Consider the following 18876-nt stretch of genomic DNA (forward strand, 5'->3'; position numbering starts at 1 on the left):
ATTTTGGGTCAGTTGTTCTCAAACTACAAGGTGCATGTGATCACCTGGGGATCTAGTTTCTTTTCTCCTTCTTCTTTTTTTTAAGAATAGAAGAGACTGTTTGGATAATAATGGAAGGAATCCAGGGGAGGCTGACCACAGCAGAGAGGGGCACATTAAGGCATGAAGTTCCTTAGAGGGTAGGTAAGGAGGGCGTCCAGATGCAGGCAAAGGACCTGGCCTTGGTTGAGAAGAGCCAGTTTTTGTAAAAGGAGGGAAGGAGGAGAGAATGGCTGGAGATACACGTAGATTTAGAAACACGATGGCACAAAGTTGAGGGATGGCATATCCCCTGGGTCCCACCCCCCTGACCTAGGGCACGACTAGCCACCTTTCTGTCTTAAGCTTCTTTCTATAGAACTGGTCTATGGTGGGGAAATGAAGAAGAGGGAGACCAGACTGACCTGTACCTCCCAGGGCAAGTGCTTTGGAAAATAATATACAAGTTAGATATTACTATTACTACGAATATATTATTATTGTTCCTCTAGGTCAGCCCTGACTGATAGGACTTTCTACAATGATGGAAAAGTTTTATATCAGAGCCATTCAGTATGGGAGCCACTAGCCACATGTAGCTACGGAGCACTTAAAATATATCTAATGCAGAAGAGAAATTGAATATTAAGTTACTGCCTATTGTATCGGATAGTGCAGCTCTGTGTGTTTTCTGCCTCTGTCTCAACGTGGTCCTTCAAATATGAACGCCCTCTCTAGAGGCTGGTGTCCTTTGAGACCAAGAGCACTGGGCTAGGAGTCAGACCAGAGTCTAATTTCAGCTGTGCCCTTCTTTCCTGGCCTGGTGACTTGGGGCAATTCACTTCCTTCTCTGGGCCTCGATGTCCTCTGTTTTCTTCTCTTCTGTGGGGAGATGAGAGGGTCAAATGAGCTAAGAGTGTGAAAGCACCAGGAACTGTGAAGGGCTGCACATCGCTCAGGCAGGGCAGCCAATTCACCTCCCTTTCTTAGGTGCCTTCTGGAAGAATAGCACAGCGCTATGCCAAGTATATACTCCAAAGACGCCTCCTCAGAGGACCCTACTTCTCCCCTCCCTTCTCCATTGCCCGGACGCTCCCCTCTCTGCGGGCCATTCAGTGTTATTATTTGATTAAAGTACGTCTCTCTCCCACTGGCCTTGAGCCCCATGAGGGTAGGGCTGGGTAGCTGTTTGCTTGCTTTTGTGTCCCTAGGGACTAGCACATAGTAGGTTCCCAGTATATATTTGTGCAGCCAATGGATGAAACAAGAAGTGCTAGTATTTGAACTTAGGTGTGATATCAAAGCTCACTGAGCTCTAGAACTTTACAACATCTATTACCTTCCCCTGTTTATAACAGTGAAAATACTGGAAAAGACTCAAACACCCAACATAGAGGTTTGGTTTAATTAAATCATTCTTAAGGTACAACATTATGCCAAAGAGTATTCAGTGACACAAAGAGAGGTGTAATTACTTTATATTGTTAAGTGAAAAAAAACCCCAGAAGGTATACTATAATCTCACTTCGTAAAAGTTATATATTTTTATGCCTAGGAAAAGCTTGGAACAACAGATACAAATATATATATATTTTTTGCGGTACGCGGGCCTCTCACTGTTGTGGCCTCTCCTGTTGCGGAGCACAGGCTCTGGACGCGCAGGCTCAGTGGCCATGGCTCACGGGCCCAGCCGCTCCGCGGCATGTGGGATCTTCCCAGACCAGGGCACGAACCCATGTCCCCTGCGTTGGCAGGCGGACTCTCAACCACTGCGCCACCAGGGAAGCCCCAGATACAAATATTAACAGTAATTACTATCACTGGGTGGGCTTAGGAGGTGATACCTTTATTTATTTCTTTTCCTAAAACTTCTATTTGATTAAAAAATGCACCTAGTATAGCTAGAAAAGCAAAAATAGAGCAAGAGTAGACTAGTCATTGCCTGTGGCTAAGGGTGGGAATGGGGATTAACAGTAAATGGGAATGAAGGGTTTATGGGGAATCTAAAATGATTTGAAACTGATTTATACTGACATTGCACCACTTGGTAAAGTTACTAAAAATCCCTGATTTGTATACCTGAGATGCATGAATTTTATATGTAAATATACCTCAGTAAAATTTTAAAAATGTGCTTTATGTATAATGTATACGTATTCTTAAAAAATTAAAACAGGGGCTTCCCTGGTGGCGCAGTGGTTGGGAATCCGCCTGCCGATGCAGGGGACGCGGGTTCGTGCCCCGGTCCGGGAAGATCCCACATGCCACGGAGCGGCTGGGCCCGTGAGCCATGGCTGCTGAGCCTGCGCGACCGGAGCCTGTGCTCCGCAACAGGAGAAGCCACAACACTGAGAGGCCCGCGTACCGGGAAAAAAAAAAAAAGAATAAATAAAATAAAATAAAACAGTGCAGAAGTATTTAGTCCCCCAACTCCACGCCCAATTCTACTTTCCAGGCATAACAGTAGTAACTGGTGTTTAATCCTTTCCAACCTTTTTCTATGCAGAATACAAGTATACGTACACATTATAAGTACATAATTTTCTGCAATCTTCTTCTTTCTCTGGACATACGTTATAGGACATGGAAAACTTAAAAGTAGCTGCCTTGGAAGGTGGGATTAGGGGTAAAGAGAGTGGAGGGGGGACAAGAAGGAAGAGACATACTTGAAAAATTTCACTTTCTTTACTGTGGTTTCATTTGCATGTTTTTGTCAGGAATGTTTGGAATTCTAAATCCAATAAAGATATTGGAATAAGAGAAAACAGAAACAGACTCACAAACACAGAAAACAAACTTTTGGTTACTAAAGAGGAGGGGAGAAGGGAGGGATAAATTGGAGTATAGGATTAACAGATACATACTACCATATATAAAATAGATAAACAACAAGGATTTACTGTATAGCACAGGGAACTATATTCAATATCTTGTAATAAATAACAACAAAAAAGAATCACTTTGCTGTACACCTGAAACTAACACAATATTGTAAATCAGCTATACTTCAACTAAAAAAGATATTGGAGGGGACTTCCCTGGTGGTCCAGTGGCTAAAACTCCACACTCCCAATGCAGGGGCCCGGGTTTGATCCCTGGTCAGGGAGCTAGATCCCACATGCCACAACTAAGACTTCGCATGTCGCAACAAAGATCCTGCACGCGGCAAGGAAGATCCTGCCTGCCACAGCTAAGACCAGGCACAGCCAAATAAATAAATAAATATTTTTAAAAATATTTGAATAAGAGATACCATTAAATGCTTAATGCTGTCCAATCCTCCTATTTCAAAAAAATTAAAAATTTTACCAAGTGCCAAGCACCATACTTAGTTCCTGAGATATATTTCTCATTGGATCCTTAGGACAACCTTTTGCATATTGTTAGGTATGACATATTATTATCTCACTTGACCCCAGACTTTTTTAGTGCAGCTTGTCTCTCCTCCCCCAACAGACTCATGTCCTTCCTGCAAAGCCCAGCTTTAATGATCTCAACTCATGTCCTTCCTACCCCACGAAGGTAGAGAGATGACGCTGTCCTCAAAGTGCTTACAGTCCAGGGAGGTGACAGACAGCAAAAAAACTACAATCTAGTGTTATAAGAATTCATGGTTTCATGGGGCTATGTGCAAAGCAGTGGGAGTTTAGGCAATGTGTTGAAGGCAGCCAAGGAGTTCTGCAGAGAATACATTCTGAGCTGACTGATAAGAACACCAAGGAGTTTTTCAGGAGGATAAAGAAAGGTATGGTGGTTGGAGGTGGGGAGAGGGTATAGAAAAGGATTTGGGGCCTAGCACTTGACTCAGGAGGCTCAGAAGTGCCATATTATGTCAACCACAGTTCTCAAGTTCAGTGTAACTGGAGGGTCAAGTTGGCCCAGCTATCGTCAAGTTGTGGTCAGGTCATTTCCACCCTAGGCTGGGAATTCCTTTAGGGCAAGGACCTATCTCATTCACCTGTGCATCCCAGCCCCCAGTACAGCACCTGTCATGCATGAGGTACTCAGCAGTAGGGGCCCACCTCGCTGGCAGAATGCTGGGTACCAAGAAGGTGCCGGGATAGTGAACGTAAAATAAAAAGCAAACCTTCATTTCTTCCCCCAGCACAGGCTGGGCAGGGGTTCAGCCAAAGTCTGACCTAACTCTAAGGAGGTCAGAGAGGTCCTGGCCCCAACTCAGTCCCAGGGAGGTCCATGAAGAGTGGGAGAAGGAGAGGAGGTTGCTGACTAAACTGCAATGTGCTAGGAGAATTCGCACCTATTGTCTTTTATCTATCCCTCCAACAGCTCCTAAATCGGAATTATTGTCCCAGCTTGCCGGACCAGGAAACTGAGGATGAGTGGTTCTGTAATTTGGTCAAGGTCACACAGCTGGTTGGTGTAGGAGGTGTGGAAGCTGGGTTCCAACCTTTTAACTAGTCAAAGCTCACTGGGCTCCCCCTCCTCCACCTGGAGAGGCATTATGGCACCTACTCCGTTTGCGTAACTACTTGAGTTGGCGGATACCGAGCACTGGGGCGCTGGGCGGGAAAGGCCGGCTCGCCCTGGCGGCGGCCGGGAGCCGCTCCCAGATTCGGAAGTTACGAAGTTTCCGTGCATTTCGCTCGCCTCCCTGCGCAGCTCGTCCCCGCTCCGCAGCAGTTACGCCGCTAGCGCAGCGGGGCTCAGGTGCTGCAGCAGGAGGGGGCCAGGCGCTGGGAGGAAGGCGGGGACGCAGTTTACGTAAGCGTCCGCTCGCAGGTGCATGCGGCCGCCACCAGCGTGTGCTCCCTGCGCGCTCCCAGGTGCGCAGTTGGCGCAGGCGGTGGCGCGGCACGGCGGCGGCGGGCGCTGGCAGGCGCTCTCAGGTGCGGCAGAGCGCGCGTGGAGGGGGCGCGCGGCGAGCGAGGGGGCGGGCTTTCCGTTTCCCAGCAGCCGCGGGGCCCGCCCCCCGGCCCGGCCAATGGGCGCCCTCGGATGCGTCACGTGCTCGCCGCCGCCGCCGCCGCCGCCGAAACGGAGACCGGAGCCGCGAGCGCCACCAGGGCAGCAACCGCCGCAGCCGCCGCCGCTGGGCTGAGGAGTCGGAGACGCAGGCGGACGAGGTGGCGGCGGCGGCGGAGCGGGAGCGGGGACCGGGAGCGGGCAGAGCGCGGCGGCGCGGGTAGGCTGCGGCGGAGGGGCAGGCGCCTGCGCGGCTGGCCGTCCCGGGCGGGCGGCGGTTAAGGCGGCGGTTGAGGCGGTTGGCGGTGCCGGCCCGGGCCCCGCATTGTTTGTTGTGCGTCCTTAGCAGCGGCGGCGGTGGCGGCAGCGGCGGCCGGGGCGGAGAGCGGGGAGCAATCCCGGCCCCCGTGGCTCCGGCATTGTGGCGGCCGCCGCCGCCGCAGTTGCGGTACCCCGGCCGCTTCGGGCAAGGGCAGCGGGCAGCCTTCCTCACCTTTGGGGGGCACAGCGTCCCGGCCCCGAGCGAAGGGAGGGCGTGGGCAGTGTGGGGGGACCTGGCACCGGGGGCTCTGGGTGGGATAGAGGACGAAGGGTTCTGGGCAGGTGTTGGAGGACGTTGGGGGCAGGGGCTGGGGGAGAGACTGCGCGGGGGCGGGTGGAGGGTGTGGGCAGATTTGGGGGAGAAGGAAGGGTGAGGGATCCGGCCCAGTGGAGGCTGAGGGCCTTCAGGCAGGTTCTGGGGACCCATGGGGGCCGGGGCGAGCGCGGAAGGGCTGGAGGGCGGTCGGGCGAATGGGGGGCAGCCCGTGGGGGTTCGGGAGGGTGTGAGGGAGGCTTGGGGAGGGCAGGGGCGAGTGTGATGGGAATGGAAGGAGAAGACTGGGGATTCAGGGGAGTCATGGAAGAGGCGATGTCCCGGCCGGGGCTGCGTGCGAGGGACAGGGACTGGGGGCAAGATAATCAGGAAGACCGCGGACAAATGTGAAGGGAAATGCGGAGGTGTCCGGCTCGGGGACAGTGTGGCAGGGTGAGCGTGGAAAGGGTTGGCGGGGAAGGAGGGTGTCGGGGGGGGGGTCTCTGGAGTGATGGTGAGGTGTTCAGGCAGGAGGTGCGGGAGGATAGGCCCAGAGGCTTCAAGAGACCTGTGAGAGGTGTGAGGGCAGTGTCTGGCCAGGAGGGAGGCAGGAGGGTGTTGAGGCTGGATAGAAGGGCCCTGCCAGGGGAAAGCATGTGAGGGCAGAAGGCAGGTATCTCTCTGGTAGCCGTGCTCAGGGGAGATGAGTAGAGGGCAGAAGGGGGAGGGCATTTGGATCAGGGTCTGAGTTTGAGGGGTTTGACAGAGAAGTGGGGACAGTGGGAGAGAGTGATGGGGATGGAGAGGAGATGTCGGGGCATTTAGCGAAGAACAGGACAAGTGAGTGAAATGGAAGGTGTTCTTTTTTTTTGGGGGGGGCCATGCCACATGGCATATGGGATCTTAGTTCCCCTGCATTGCAAGTGTGGAGTCTTACCCCCTGGACCACCAGGGAAGTCCCTGGAGGGTGTTCTTGAAGGAAGTATGGATGAAGGTGGGGGAGCAGCGAGAGAGGGGACTTCGGGGTTGGGGAGACCTTGGAGGGGACAGGTGGAGTGGAGTGTGTGTGAGGTGGAGGGCCAGAGGTGTGGGGGGAGGGAGATGTTCTTCGAGTGGCAGGTGAGGTGGGGAGGGGGAGCAGATGGAAGGAAATGTTTCCGGGGCAGCACTTGTGGAGGGAAGTTGGGGACAAGGAAAGGGGGGGTGGAGTGTGTGGGAGGGAAATCAGTAGAGGGGATGCGTAGGGGATAGGTTTGAAGACAAGTATACAATATGTGCAGGGAGGGAAGCATGGGTTTGGGGGGCTAGATTTTGTCTGGTAGAGGGAAGGAGGTAGGTAGGGAATAAAGGGAAGGAAAGGGGGAAGACAGGATATCTTTGGGTAGAGGATGTAGAAGAATGCGTAGTGCCTGTAGTGGGGTAAGGAAAGGGTAAGGTGGGGATGTGTGTGGACATGTCTGTTACTAGAAAGGGGTAGGTTGTGTATTGGATTGGGGCAGTGGTGGGGAAGTAGGAGGCCCAGGTTTAGAGCAGGAAGTGAGTATTCAGGCTGGAGAGAATTAGGAAATCACATTGCTTCAAAAGAGTATGGAAAGAGCGGGTCCTGAAGTGTGGAGAGAGATTGGAAAACTTGGGGTCTTGAGAGATTAAAAGGGCCACAGTTTTTTAGGTCACTGTAAGTATACAGAAGAGCGGAGTGTAGAAGTTGGAAAAAAAAGAAACTAAAGAGGAGGGGATTAAATTCTGACCTTCACAGGAACTGGAGAGTGTGTGGGGTTGTGTGTGTGGATCCTGGAATGATGGTACTGGAAAATGGAGAACATTAAGCCCTTTACCATATATGAAAGTTCATGCTTCTAGGATCAGAGAGATCGTGAAGCCTGATTTTAGTTCCAGAACCCAGTGAATGGGGAAGGGCTAAGGGAGACCTGAGTACACACTCCCAAATTTGGAGGAGTTGTGTGGTGGAGTATCGTCCTAGTGCATTGGCCAGATGAGTGGGCAAATAGAAGAGGCATACAGAGTCAAGAGGAGTACACCAAGAGTGAACAGAAACAGAATTGCAGCAGGTGAAGGGCAGATGTCTTTGTGAAGATACTGCAAGAGAGCAGGGCCCAGCGTGTTTGAGGGCTATGTATCAGAGGGAGGAAGGGATACCTTGGTGCAGTGTCTCAGGTACCCTGGTGCTTTCTGGGTAATAGGGCAGTTTTCAGGCATTTGAGTGATGTAATATCTGAGTCCCATGCTAGAGGCAGACAGAGGTAATGTACATTCAGCTTCTGAAAGTGGCAGGAATGGAGTTCTATGGCTCTTCAAGGTGCAGATAACAGATCCTTTGTTGTCAGCTTTTATCCCCAAATAGTTCATGTAAAATTTAGTTAGAGGCTTTTGGATTTTCTGGTATTTTAATTTAAGTTGAGGAGTGCAGTGTTAGCTTTATTTAGGAAAGACTTCATGGATTGTGTGGACATATGGAATAACCTTTAGGGGTTTGAGCACAGACATTTCAGCAGGTCTCATTCAGTGTTCTGTGGCTTGTGTTAGATTCTTTGGGATTTGGAAGGATTAAGGAAACTGCTTTGAGATTGCCTCGGTAAGCAGGGTTTTCTACAATCTTGGAAAACGATTTCCCTTTTGACAGTTGAAAATTCAGTCTTGTCAGATTTTGCAAAAAAAATGATTTCATCATGTTGCAGAGATAACTTCAATTATTGCTTTGTGGGCTTCATGTATTGTATAATGTGGTACCTAGTATGATCTCAAATAAAAGGTCCTCTTTGGTACCTTGGGAAGCTTTCTGGGTTGATTAGTTTTCTTCTTTTATCCATTTAGGAAGTATCTAAATTCTAAGTTTGAATAATGCAGCCATTGTAAGTTCAAATAATAAGTTTGAGTGGAAGTGGGAATCTTGCCTAAACATAATGAGAGCTGAGCAGAACACCACATTTTAAGTAATCTGTATCTGTAAATATAAATATTTTAAAAATAAACTGGAAGCTAATCATTTTTAAAATTCAAATTTGAAGTGTATACTGAAGCGTATCATGAAGGCAGCAAAGTAACGCTCTAAAGACATTGCTATAAGATTTTATTTTTGGAGGGCAAAGTTTTTAAAATATAAATGGCTTTGATTGAAACTCTTAGCGGTATTTTGAGATTTTATATATGTGTTGAATATAATTATAAGGATCATGTTTGACCCCTTTGGCTTCCTGGCAGATAATTTGAGCAGTAAGATATAAGATGAATAGAGTGACCTTTGAAAATTCTCTCCCGTATAACTATTGTTTCCTCCTTGTATTTTTAAAGTCCATTGTGTTGGTTCATTTCATTGATTTGGCGCAAGCAGTACTTTCTTGTTCAGAATACTCAATTCTGGCATAGTGTTCTGATTATATGTATTGTTCCGTGAAGTTCTATGGTTTGGGATAATTTGTAGGCACTTTAAAATATTATCCTAAGTTTATGAACCAAGGAAAGCAGGTTGTTTAGACTTTGTAGGCTAAATAATTGGGTCTGGTTTTATTTTCACTGGTGACTTGCTGGACAAGATACTTAATCCCTTTGTGCTTGTTTCTCCTCCAGAAACCTGACTCTTTATCTATCTCCCATGAGAATTGAGATGGTTTATATAAAACAAGTTTAAACCTTTCACGAAGATTAGGACTATGTAAATAGGGGTAATAGATGTTATTTCTTTGGTTCTTTTTTTCCTTTTAGCCTGGTCAAATAATAATTAGTACTTCAGAGTTTGGCGTTAGGTGGGTTAATTTGTAATGAGAAACTTGGATAGAGATGAAACTTATGTGAATATCAGAGATATCTGCAAATTGAAGTTTGTTCATTCTTTACTGTCTACATATCTTTCCTGGCTCATTTCTGCAGCTGAGTATTGGTGCTGATTTGAATTCTGGAGTCAAGCAGAAACTTGTGAGAGACATTCTGAGTTCTAAGCATGAATTTCCAGACACAGAGTACTTTTCTCACTCAGTGAATTCAATTTTTAAATCAGGAATAATATAATTTCCCTATGTTTTTTGCAGAAAATTGATTAATTCTGAGTGACTTGAACAGAAAAATGGGGCTATCGCTTCTTCTAGTGGCATTGAGCCTCCTTTTTCAGATTTATTGCATACTTTTTCCTTTTTTAAGTTTTAGTTAGCAAATAATTACCTATCCATTTCACATTTCCAAGCCCATTGACAGGTTATGCTCTATTTGGGGGGCAGTGATTTTCATTTTATTTTTATTTATTTATTTTTAAAATTTATTTATTTATGGCTGCATTGGGTCTTCGTTGCTGCGCGCAGGCTTTCTCTAGTTGCGGCTAGCAGGGGCTACTCTTCGTTGTGGTGTGTGGGCTTCTCATTGTGGTGGCTTCTGTTGTTGTGGAGCACGGGCTCTAGGCGAGTGGGCTTCAGTAGTTGTGACACGTGGGCTCAGTAGTTGCGGCTCGTGGGCTCTGGAGCTCAGGCTCAGTAGTTGTGGCGCATGGGCTTAGTTGCTCCGCGGCATGTGGGATCTTCCTGGACCAGGACTCGAAGCCATGTCCCCTGCATTGGCAGGCAGATTCTTAACCACTGCACCACCAGAGAAGTCCCAGGAATGATTTTTAAATGTTTATTTAATGTTGTGTTTGGTTTATTAGTTGTAAAAAGCCTCCAGATCTGGTCCTGATTGACATTGCAAAAATGTAAATAGTAAGTTGCTTTATTAGGCATTAATTTGCTTGAGCTTGGTAATACCCAGCTCTGATAGTCTTTCTATGCTAGCTGATCTATTCTTAATAGTTTACTCTCTTTTATAACATGTTTGGACACCATTACCCATCTTACTGCTCTTCTGCTTTCATTTGTTTTGCATAGACCCTTTTATTGGAAAATTGGTTGTTTTAAAAATTTTGTTCAGCTGTAGAAAAACTTTCTGACAGGTAATTATGAGAGGCTTCATAATTCAGTTTAATTTTAGAAAACTGTTTATTGAGAGATGTAAGTTAAATTTATACGTCAGTTAAAACAGAAAGGAATAAAGTAATGAGACCAGATTAATGGTGAGCTGAATATTTAAATGGTTTGAGCCTGAAAGACCTGCAAATCTTTAACTTTTAGGTCTTGCATTAAATAGTGAGGTGACCAAATGACCTGGTCTCTCACCTTCATGTCTTTTATTTCTTGTCCTGAGGGTCCTTTAAGTGTATCATTTTTGAGAAGTATGGTGTCTGTCTCAACAATATGTGTGTTGTGGAGTGAATGAAGGCAGTCCTAAATTTTAGTTATTTGATATTCAAATTCTCTTAACTTATGACATAACTAACACTGTGTAGAACATCTGCTTTCTTTAGTTAACTTTAGCACAACTCAAAAGGGTGCAGTTGATTATATCAATAATTAAATCACAGCTTTGGGTTGTGTGACTTCATGGTTCATTTCCATTTGAAAAGTGAGAATTCTGCAGCAGGTTGTGTGACAAATTCTAAGGCATTTCTGGGTCATGGATAAGGTGTAGTTTCTTACTGCACCTGCAGAATTTCCTGTTCTTTGCAGTTTTCCAGGTGCCAGGGCTTTTCATGATATCCAGTTGGTTAGATCAGCATTTTGTTTATGAGTTGAATTTAACGATATTAATACCATTGACCTAAAGCAGAAAGTAATTGTCCTAAAGACTCTGTGTAGATTTTTATTTATTTTTTATGATGCTTACCTGTTTTGTCAGTTTACGTCAGCAAACATGTGCTGGCTTTAGGCTCAAAGGCATGTTTTGTGCCAGACCTGAGATTTCTTAGTAGGGCTCAATAATATTGTTTTGAGTAAAGAACACGTCCTTCCCTAGATAGATTGACCCTTAATGTGAAAATGGAGTCCGTAATTTTGGTTACCTGTGTTTAGTCAGCCTAACTAAAAATCAGTATATTTTAAGACAGCTGGGTAGTGTTTTGTTTCTAAAAGGTAAGATGAAGGCAGTTCATTATTATTATTTTTTGTTGTTGCGGTACATGGGCCTCTTACTGTTGTGGCCTCTCCCATTGCGGAGCACAGGCTCCGGACGCACAGGCTCAGCGGCCATGGCTCATGGGCCTAGCCGCTCCACAGCATGCGGCATCCTCCCGGACCGGGGCACGAACCCGTGTCCCCTGCATCAGCAGGCGGACTCTCAACCACTGCGCCACCTGGGAAGCCTGTTCATTCTTTTTTTAAAAATTTATTTATTTGTTTATTTAGTTTTGGCTGGGTTGGGTCTTCGTTGCTGCGCGCAGGCTTTCTCTAGTTGTGGCGAGCAGTAGCTACTCTTCATTGCAGTGTGCAGGCTTCTCATTGCAGTGGCTTCTCGTTGTGGAGCATGGACTCTAGGTGCACGGGCTTCAGTAGTTGTGGCATGTGGGCTCAGTAGTTGTGGCTCTCGGGCTCTAGAGCGCAGGCTCAGTAGTTGTGGCGCGAGGGCTTGGTTGCTCCGTGGCATGTGGGATCTTCCCAGATCAGGGCTCGAACCCGTGTCTCCTGCATTGGCAGGTGGATTCTTAACCACTCTGCCACCAGGGAAGTCCCAAGGCAGTTCATTCTTATGATGTTTATAATTCCAAGTAAGTCTGAAACTCCTCAAACATTGCATCTAATCATGCAGTGATTAGGCTTTTATAGAGCTTAGGCAACCTACATTTTAACCTAATGGAACTACTGGATACTGGGTGGCTCTTGACTTAACTCTGGACAGCTCAGTTTTAGTTAGCAAAGTTAGTGAACTAGAGGGGAAAGGTGTTGCAATTTTGGTAGTGTAGGTTAGCAGCTGGAGAGAATAAACATGTAGTGCCCTTGGTATACATATTTTTGGTTGCTTTTGTTTTTAAAAATGTATTTATTTACTTATTTGGCTGCATTGGGCCTTAGTTGTGACACGTGGGATCTTTGTTGCAGCATGCAGGATCTTTGTTGGGGAATGTGGGATCTTTCATTGTGGCGCGCGGGCTCTTTGTGGCACGGGCTTCTCTCTAGTAGCGTGTGGGCTCTGTAGTTTGCAGCACTCAGGCTCAGTAGTTGCCACACGTGAGCTTAGTTGCCCCATGGCATGTGGCATCTTAGTTCACCAACCAGGGCTCGAACCCGCATCCCCTGCTTTGGGAGGCGGATTCTTAACCACTGGACCACCAGGGAAGTCCCTTTCGGTTGTTTTTGAAGTAAGCTCTAAATATGCTTATAACGTCAAGTTTAGCATGGGAGGACAGATATCAAAAATAGCAGTGATGAGGCTTTTTAAAAGATGTATCTTAAAAATAAGTATCAACTGTGATGCTTTCTGATAAGCCAGCTTTGTGGTAAGTGTTGTGGAGTTACACAAAATTGGCTTTTGAAATTGGTCAGTATTGTTTAGTAGTGTTGTTTATTTTTAGAGCTCAGGGTTCACATACCTGGACTTTGGTCCCTATGATAGTTGTGTAGGTGAACAGCAGAGTATTACATTTGAAGAAATGGAGGCAAGAAGAGTTGACCCTGGAGCAGAGATAAGCAGGCTTTCAGAACACCCTTTCAGAAGTTGTGTATCAAATTCCTGATAGTCCCCAAATTTGGCAAGGAAGGTTGATGGCTGCAGAAATTTGAAACCTGCCTCCTGCCTCTTTTAGTCAAGCACCTGAGTACAAGGCTTTTTAAGGGCTACCTGGAATAATGCTTCTTTCTTAGGAAACTCAGGGTCCTAGGATTATGCAGTAGCACTGAATCTGAGGGAAAGGGCTAGCACTTGGGTGGACTCTCCTTATAGGTATGCCCAGAGGTGACCCTAGTGCAACATCGATTGCTCTATTGGGTAGTAGAAGAATGTTTTTGACACAAAAAGACTTGGCTCAGAGGTCTGATCCTGCTGTTTACTAGTCATAGATCTCTTTCCTCGTGTATAAAATTGGAATAAAACCCCTAATTTACAGAATTATAGTGAGGATTAAAGAAGATAAGAAAATTGTTTGTAAGCTGTGAAGCACATAACTTTCTTTGAAAGGAGGTTTGAGTAGAAATTAAGGACAGGCTTTGAAGTAATGAGCAATTTGACTCAGAGGACCTGGATTTTTTTTTTTTTTATCATGGCATTTTCAGATGTACATAAAAGGGAACAGTACGGTGAACGTCCATGTACCCGTCATCTAGCTTCAACAGTTACCAGCATCTTGTTGCTCTTGTTTCATCGGTCTCTCATTAACAATTTTTGTTGTTGTTTTTGCTGGAGTATTTACAGCAGATCTTTTTTTTTTTTTTCCCTGCAGTACGCGGGCCTCTCACTGTTGTGGCCTCTCCCGTCGCGGAGCACAGGCTCCAGAGGCGCAGGCTCAGCAGCCATGGCTGACGGGCCCAGCCGCTCCGCGGCATGTGGGATCCTCCCAGACCGGGGCACGAACCTGTGTCCCCTGCATCGGCAGGCGGACTCCCAACCACTGCGCCACCAGGGAAGCCCCTACAGCATATCTTAGACATCATACGCTTTCATCCATAAATACTTTAGTGTGTATTTCTAACAGATAAGAACCTCAAAAAAACCCCCACAAAACTATTTTAACCCTCTAAATTAACAATAATTCTTTATCTAATACTTAGAAGGAGCTGAATTTGAAACATAGCTCTACCACTCACCAGCTTTGTGTGTTAATCAAATTACTAGCTCTCTGAGCTTCTGGTTCCTTATCTGTAACATAAAGATAATACCTCATGAAGTTATTTTGAGCTTAAATGAAATAACACATAAAATGCCTAACATGAAGTTTCTCAGTAAATGGCCCAGCCTCCTATGGCATGTGAATTAGAATTATGGGTTGCCCTCCTCCCTTCTTGAATATCCCAAAGAATAACAGTACTCTGAAATTATTGCCCACTAACCTAGTGAAATTTCTCATCATTGAGCTATTTGACTCTTCTGGTGAAATTCTGTTAGCAGTTGAAATCATGTCCGTCTTCCTTCTTTCCTGCAACATCATTATTCTCCTGTCTACAGGCTCATTCCAGTCAGCATATATATGCTATTATTTAATCTATTATTTTTTTAAATGACCTTTTCTTGACCACACTGTCTCTCCTAGCTACAACCCAATTTCTCAACTTCTTAAAAAAGTTGTTTCTACTCATCTACAGTTTTCCTGTCTTCTCCTGAACCTACTGCAGTGAGACTTTAACTCCATCACCGTACTGAAACTGCTGTTGTCAAAACTACCAAGTTTAATTTTTACTTGATCTTTTAGCAGCATTTGGCACAGTAGATGCCTCCTTCCTTGAAATACTTTATGCTCTGCTTTCGAGGACACCACACTCTGCTGGTGTTCTTTCTACCTCCTTGGCTTCTTCTCAGTCTCCTTTGTTGGTTCTTCCTCATTACTCCTACCTCTTAATATTGGACTGCCCCATGGGATCTCTGCTCTTTATTCTCATTCTCTTGGTGATCTCATTCAACCTCATGACTTTAAATACCATATGTGTGCTGATGACTCCCAAAATTTTTATCTGAAACTCCAGGTTACTGCCTATTTTGATACCTCCACTTACATATTTCATTGACATCTCAGACTGAACTTGTCCTAAATCAGACTCCCTATTTCCTCTGCCCCTCTTGTCGTCTTCCACATCTTAGTAAATAGCAATTTCCTCCGACTTTCTAGTTGCTCAGGCCAAAACTTGGAGTCATCCTTGACTCTCTTCCTCTCACACACATCTGACCCACCAGGCAATCTTGCCAGTCCTTTCTTCAGAATATATCCAGACTCTGACCACTTTTCATCACGTCTACTGAGTTGAGTCTACATCAGCTCCTCTGAATTACTGCAGTAGCTCTTTTTGCTTTTGCCCCCTTATAGTCTGCTTGCAATACTGTAGCAAGAATGATCCTTTTAAAAAGGTAAGTCAGGTTTTTGTCTCCTTCTGGTCAGAACCCTTAGTGATTCCCCATCTTTTTCAGAGTAAAAGGTCAAGTCCTATCAAGGCTGTAAGTGATTGGATCCCTTCTTTCCTCTTTATTTGTTTGTTTGTTTGTTTATTTATGGCTGCATTGGGTCTTTGTTGCTGTGCGTGGGCTTTCTCTAGTTGCGGTGAGTGACGGCTTCTCATTGTGGTGGCTTCTCTTGTTGTGGAGCGTGGACTTTAGGCACGCAGTCTTCAGTAGTTGTGGCTCGCAGGCTCTAGAGTGCAGGCTCAGTAGTTGTGGTGCACGGGCTTAGTTGCTTTGCGGCACGTGGGATCTTCCTGGACCAGGGCTCGAACCTGTGTTCCCAGCATTGGCAGGCGGATTCTTAACCATTGTGCTGCCACGGAAGTCCCCCTTCTTTTCTCTCTGACCTCTTTTTTTTTTGCTTACTCCATTCTGACCACAGTGGCCTTCTTCTTGTTCCTTTAACGTGCCAGGCGTATTCCTGTCTCAGGTCCTTTGCATTTGCTGTTTGCCCTGCCTAGAATGCTGTTTCTCAGATACATGCGTGGCTCCATCCTTTTCAGGTCTTTGTGCGTATCTCCCCTTTCCAGTGAGGCCTTTCCTTCCCACTCTGTTAAAATGGCAGTTCATCCGTTTCTGGCCCTCCCTAGCCTCCTTTTCCCAGCCTCTTTTTCTGCATACCACTGAAACCATTTAACTTATAGTATATTTTCCTTGCTTATTTTGTTTATTGCTTTTTCCCCTTCACTAGTGTTTAAGCTCCATAAAGGCAAGGATTAATGTTGGTTTTGTGTTCTTGAGTATTTGTTCAGTGAACTATTCTTTTATTAGTTGTAGTCTATTACTTTGGTAAAGGATATTACAGTTGTAGTGTTTAGTTGGAATTTTGGTTTTTCCTATGGAATACTGTGCACCTTGATGTCTTTTTGATGTATTTCTGATTCTTCTGAATATCCTTTCTTCAGACTGCTAATAGGTTTTATTATTTATTCGTTATAATTTTGAGTACTTGTTATGTACTATGCTAGTTGCATTGGGGGATACAAAGATAAAACATAGACCCTGAACTTTAAGAGCTTACGGTCTATGAGGGGAGGTGATGGTATGATTTTGAGATATCTGTAAGGTTTTTTTTAAAGTAAGTACTTAAAATGGTCCAGAAATTTAGAAGAGCAAGGAATTATTTCTGCTAAGGGGAATAAGGGAGAGACTTAAGAGAGGATGTGGTATGTGGTACCTGTGCTGAGTCACAGGAAAAAGTGGGATTAGATTATGAGATAATGCAGAAGAGAATTCCATACGGAGGGAACTGTGTAGGCAAAATAAGAATGCTCAACATTTCTATGGAAAAGAACAAGTGGTTCACTTAATTAAAGATAAGGGAATATGAAGGAAATTGGTAGAGTGTAAGTTTGGAGTGGAATATTGGAGTCACTGATAGAGGCCTTGAATGTAAGAATGAGGAATTCAGACTTTTTTCTGTTGACAGTGAGGCTTCAGTGAAAGGTTTTGATTGAGCAAGAGTGGAGGGATGACATTAGAGCTACCTTTATGAATTTGACAACTTTATGTGAAAAGAGGCCAGAACACATACTGATTAAGATGCTGTTGTAACAGTTTGAGGAAAAAAGTGATAAAGGTAGTGCAAGTGGGTATAAAAAGAATGCCTTGGTACTGACGAAACTTGGTAACTGGATGTGAGGACTGAGCTCCAAGTCTACAAGGTTTCAAGCTTAGTTGACAGGCCGGCTGGGGTGTCCTGAAGAGAAGTCGGGAAGCCAGGAGAGGTGGGATCAGGGACAGGTTTAGTTTAGTTTTGGTATTGAGTTTGCAGGTGTGGTGGTGACACCAGGTGATTATTGTTCTGATAGAAAGTAAGTCAAGAATCTTTTTATAAAGGATGTGCATCTGTGGCTCTATGCCTTCATTTATTTTTTATTTTTTTATTTTTTTTTTTTGCCGTAAGTGGGCCTCTCACTGTTGTGGCCTCTCCCATTGCGGAACACAGGCTCCAGACGGGCAGGCTCAGCGGCCATGGCTCACGGGCCCAGCAGCTCCGTGGCATGTGGGATCCTCCCTGACCGGGACACGAACCTGTGTCCCCTGCATCTGCAGGTGGACTCCCAACCACTGCGCCACCAGGGAAGCCCCTATGCCTTCATTTTGATACAACTAATTGGCAGAAAGAGAAGTAAGATTCAATTCTGAATCTATTATTGAGGTCTGAATCTAGATAATTGATTTGGGAAACTTCTGATAAGTCATCCAAACTTTTCTTTTGATTTGTAAGTGGCTCCACTTGTTTCACTAAGTTTGTTAGATAAGCTGCTTTAAAGCACTTCAGCAGCTTGATACAACCTAAATGTTATCCTTTGAGTGTCCCTTTACTGCTGATTCACTGGCTGTGGATATCTAAGGAGTGTCTGTCTTACCCCTTTGAAAAGAACAGAATGGGAGTTCCGAACTAGTTACCTCGATCACTTTGTTGAGATCACTTTGAGTTAAAAGGTTTAGGTTTGCATGATCATGCCGTAGCCCTCTTTTTTCCCTTAGGACTTAGCGGTGTATTGGAGGAAGACAAGCCCTCTATGCTAATTAATGGCAGTTAAGGTGTTAGTTGCCAAAACATTTCTTTAACAACCTAGACTTAACAAAATACCAGAAGATATCAGAGGATTTAGCTTCTATTCCAGGCAAATTCAAGAACAGAATAAAGTCCTTTTAGATTTATATCCTTTTAAAGAGCCTTGTAGCAGGAGGAGTTTTTGACCCCAAGGTTATTTATAGGAAAAAATTATTTGCAAAATACTTTGATTAATGTATACAATTTTTATTTATAGGCTAGCTAATGATGCATGATATTTATATTTCTATACTTAATGCATTTTTATTTTTAAAATAAATTTATCTGTTTATTTTTGGCTGCGTTGGGTCTTCGTTGCTGCACACGGGCTTTCTCTAGTTGCGGTGAGTGGGGGCTACTCTTCGTTGTGGTGCGCAGGCTTCTCATTGCGATGGCTTCTCTTTGTTGCGGAGCACGGGCTCTAGACATGTGGGCTTCAGTAGTTGTGGCACGTGGGCTCAGTAGTTGTGTCTTGAGGGCTCTAGAGTGCAGGCTCAGTAGTTGTGGTGCACGGGCTTAGTTGCTCCACAGCATGTGGGATCTTCCTGGTCCAGGGCTCGAACTCATGTCCCCTGCATTGGCAGGAGGATTCTTAACCACTGTGTCACCAGGGAAGTCCCCTTAATGGATTTTTAAATAGTTGAATAAAAAGACATCATTGAGTTTGTTAGTTGAAAACTTGCAGTTCACCAGCTTGGTTTAGAATGATCTTGAGCTTACCACATTAGTCATCTCTGAATTCTCTTCCTTTGTGCTTAGATCATCATGTCAGTGAATGTGATTTTGGCAATATCCTTATGGAGCCTGTTCTTGTTTTCCAGTAAATAGGAGTCAACAGGACCCAATT

General features: G+C 45.2%; 1 protein-coding gene across 6 annotated transcripts in view; it reads left to right on the top strand.

Annotated features, from left to right (window-relative positions):
* The first annotated feature begins 5005 nt into the window (after positions 1-5005).
* The window catches only part of STRBP (spermatid perinuclear RNA binding protein), a 136785-nt gene continuing 122914 nt past the window's right edge, over positions 5006-18876 (top strand). For 4 of the 6 annotated variants that reach the window (XM_030858729.2, XM_060300467.1, XM_060300462.1 and 1 more), the window contains exon 1: positions 5006-5161. The gene's annotated coding sequence lies outside the window, so the exon portion shown is untranslated. Of the gene's footprint in view, positions 5162-5910; positions 5969-18876 lie in introns of those variants that run through there. The other 2 variants (XM_060300466.1, XM_060300465.2) reach the window with 2 other exon arrangements.

The sequence above is a fragment of the Globicephala melas genome, chromosome 6 (genome assembly GCF_963455315.2).
Source record: "Globicephala melas chromosome 6, mGloMel1.2, whole genome shotgun sequence".
In the NCBI taxonomy this organism is placed as follows: domain Eukaryota; kingdom Metazoa; phylum Chordata; class Mammalia; order Artiodactyla; family Delphinidae; genus Globicephala; species Globicephala melas.